This window comes from Salvia splendens, chromosome 5, assembly GCF_004379255.2.
Source record: "Salvia splendens isolate huo1 chromosome 5, SspV2, whole genome shotgun sequence".
NCBI lineage: Eukaryota > Viridiplantae > Streptophyta > Magnoliopsida > Lamiales > Lamiaceae > Salvia > Salvia splendens.
Window position 1 is genome coordinate 6,704,564 of NC_056036.1, and position 3,923 is coordinate 6,708,486.

The 3,923-nt window shown below is 46.4% G+C and overlaps 1 non-coding gene across 1 annotated transcript; it reads right to left on the reverse strand.

The window, feature by feature from the left end:
• Positions 1-231: 231 nt before the first annotated feature.
• LOC121806109 lies at positions 232-323 on the reverse strand. The gene has a single exon (XR_006051642.1). It is a non-coding gene; the product is annotated as a small nucleolar RNA R24 (small nucleolar RNA).
• Positions 324-3,923: the final 3,600 nt, after the last annotated feature.

Consider the following 3,923-nt stretch of genomic DNA (forward strand, 5'->3'; position numbering starts at 1 on the left):
ATCAGTTTTTGGTGGCATAAAATTTGGTCACATTCACATAGATCTACTTTTTTCAAAAATCATAAAATCAAATTGGTGCAGCAATTCGAGGCAACTTTGCCGCACATATAAGTTCCACCAAAAAACTGAATAGGAAAATTACTTGCGGTATGAAGACTTTTAAATCGACTTGAACGTTTTAAAATTGGCATCTCAAACAAACATTCAGTGTTTTCCTTTGAAAATTTTGATTAGGCTCAGAAGCCAAGCGTAACAAATGGATTGCATCGAGGCAACAGCACATAGTTGCTACCTCTTACATGTTAGCATCTCATCACAGCAAATAATCAAAAACTAGGAATTGAAATCGATATGAAAAAATTTAGCTACCGCAAATTTGAAGAAAAGCTGTGAAATAAAGAGCTCATCTCCAATCGTGATAGGTAGCTGAATCTCGGCACTGTGCAAAAGGTGGTTTGTCGTTGAAATTCAATACAAACAACCCGTGTCTGACTGAAATGCCTTTTTCCAATCCAAATTAGGAAAAACTAAAACAAAAGAATCGATGATTTGGAAAATGAAACCGGTTTATTGTATCAAAAAACAACTGAAAAATTAGGGTTTTATGGATCTTCAAACCGGGTGAATTAATTTAGGCTCCAAGCGGCAGACGGGTTGCCACAGGAAATAGGCACCTGCTGCTGACTCGAAATGGAGCCATCGCCAAACAAAACGACGAATCGAAGAGATTCAGAAAGCATGATAATAATCAGTGAATTGATAACTCACCATTAAAAATCTTAAACAATAAAGCTAAATAATAGACGATTCGGCCGCCACTGAGGTTGAGTGAGATGAATTTCACAGTGAATGTGTGGGATTGGGAATATATATAGTGGAAGATTAGGGCATAAATGAAATTTTGATTTTAGGTATTTTCTGCAAGGGACATTACTTTGGGCTTATTTACATACGGCGCCCATGAAGTATCCTATATAAGCTTCTTTCCCTACACTTCTATTTCTAGTGCTTAAACTTAAACAAAATAGCCCAACTTGAATAATATCCGGTCCGAGTAAATTGAAATTTAAAATCTAAGTTAATTTTTTCGGATAGTTTCAGTCTGTTTGAAAATTTTTGACAAATTTCTGTTCGATTCGAATGTTAAATTTATAATTGAGCTGTTAAAGAGTCAATGAAATCATCGTCTTAAATTTCGTTATTTATTAAATTATATTTTGTTATCTTTATTTTTTTTAAATCATGTTTCATGGTTATAGAAACTGTGGTCTAGATAGTATTTGAAGTTTTAATTGCATTACTCAAGACTACTATGATACATTTATTTTTAACTATATTTAATAACACAGTCCACTTGTAATATTAGTGTTGATTAACAAAACATCACATCCCTCCTAAACCCTAGACCAACAATCAGCCACAATTGACAAATAGAATGAAGGGCATTACTTGATTCCATTAGAGGGATTATTTTTGACATGCGGTTCAAATCCTCATTGTCCTCAACATAATCATCCCCTCACTACATTCCAAAAATGTTAAATGCTAGGCTCAGGCTCAGGCTCAATTCATATATCGTCGTTCACCACTGACGTTCTCAATTGAGGAAGCTTCCCAAACCAACGACATTTTCGCTTTGATCTAGTGTGGATTTGTGGCCACTGGCGGTGCCAATGTAGAACAAGGGGGTACAACCGTATCCCCAAATATCGTTCGTATTTATATACTATTTCAATGAAATAATTTCCAAAAACATGCTTTGGCGCAGCGGTAGGAAGCAGCTAAGCGATAGGCGTATGCCCGAGTTGATTCCAATTAACTGCAGTTTCATTTGTTTTATAAGTACTTTTCTCTATTATTCCATTTATTTTTTCATTTTCTCTATACTTTTTCTCAGATGCTATACTTCTTTCAAATATTTTACTCCGAAATAAAAAGCAATGTTTGTGGCCCATAGCAAGAATGGATGAATGGCCAGGAGTATGAGATGGGGGCGGGCGGGCGGGCGGGGGGCAAATCACCCACATATGAAATGTCGCCGGTCAACCTAACGCTTTCGTCAGTCATCTCGGTGGAGGTGCCATCTCCACATTTTAATTCATTTTAATTACTCCATAAGTGTATGATTGCCCTATTTTTCCCACCTAAGAAGGGATTATATTTGTTGGAAATGACGAAAAAATAGTGAGTTGTTTTTTTAGGATATATAGTGTTTGACTACGTAGTAAGAGCATCCACAATAGCGCCTAGCGCACCGCTTAGCCGAGCGTCGGCGCTAGGCGGTGCTCTAGGCTATCTATTACAACCGCCTAGCGGTTTTCGGATTTAAAAACCGCCTAGCGCTCGGCGGTTCCGTGGCGCTAGGCGGTGCGCTGGGCGATCCGCTCGGCGCTATTGCAGCGTCCGGATCGCCTAGCGCACCGCCTAACGCGAAATTTTTTTTTTCCGAAACACTATATATACGGGCCTTGCACATCATTTTCATTCGCACCACTTGTTTTAACGAGTACTCTCTCTATCTAAATTTCTGTACAAGATCAACAACGGTAAATGGATCTCAACAATGAGCCTACTTCAGGGAGTAGCGGGTCTCAAGCTCAAACTCCCCCGGTCCCCGTGGGAAGTGGATGGAGTCAGATGCCACCACACTACAACATGTACCCGTGGCAGCAGATGATGCCCGGGATGCCAGCCGGGGGGAGTCCGCCGGGGGGGTTTCAGGCGATGTCGGGGTGGGCACCCAGTGCCCAGATGATGCCGGGGTGGGCACCCGGGATGCAGATGATGCCCGGGGGGATACAGGCGACGCAGGGGACGCCGGGGGTACCGGCGACGGGGGGATCCCCGGCGACACAGGGGACGCCGGGGGACGTCTATCGCCCCAGTTTCGATTTTTCGACTGGTTCGTCGCACACATCGACCCCAACGGAGGCGCAGCCGTTGCCCCAATTTGACACTTTCTCCTTCGATGAATTGGGGTTAGATCTTCTCGGTGTTCCGGATGCTCCCGTTCAAACGGGGGGCGCAGGGCGGGGTCGTGGCGCCTCAAAGAAGAAAAACAAGGGGAAGAGGGTCGGCGAGTCCTCGCAGCCGGGTGAGGACGACAGCTCGGTACGGAGGAGGTGGACGGACGCGGAGAACGTCGCGCTGGCCAAGGCGTGGGTGAGTGTTTGCGACGATCCTCTCGTTTCGAACAACCAGAGGATCGTCAACTTGTGGGGCAAGATAGCAGCAGCCTACCAGAGGTTTTGCCCGGAGGGGAGACGATGCACCGGGGAGGATTGCCGGAAGGGGTGGGACCGAATCAGGGTTGCGGTCTCCCGATTTTCGGGCTTGTACACCAACGCCCTCCGCATGATGAGCAGTGGCCAAACGGAGGAAGACTACAGGAGGATAGCGGAGAAAGCCTCCCCCCTGAAGGGGGTGTATAAGGACTTCACCTACTGGAACTGCTATCTTGTGCTGAACGACTCCGAGAAGTTCCGAGTACGTGTCGACGTTGGCTGGCCGAAGAAGCAACGACTGAACTATACCAATGATTTCAACGGCAGCAGCGGTGGTTCCCACGACCTCCCCGAGACGGCCCAGAAGGTACCGACCCCTTGTTCGTTCGCTCGTCGAACTCGCCCGGTTGGGCACAGGCGGGCTCAACGGGAGGCGAGGGGGGTCGCCGGGGGTTCCCAGGAGGTCCAGTCGGCATCCCCCTTGGCCAATCCACAGCGGATCTCAAATTCTTCGTGCTTCAACAAACGTGCGCTCAGATGGTCAAGACGATGGCCGAATGGCTGGCGGCGGTGGACCCCGTGGAGAAGAGTTTGCTTCAAACATTGCTCCTGAGCATGCAGGAGGATTTGGAGGCGGCACGGAGGGAAGCCGCCGGGAGTAGAGGCGGCGGCGGCGACGGAGGCGGAGGAGGCGATGGT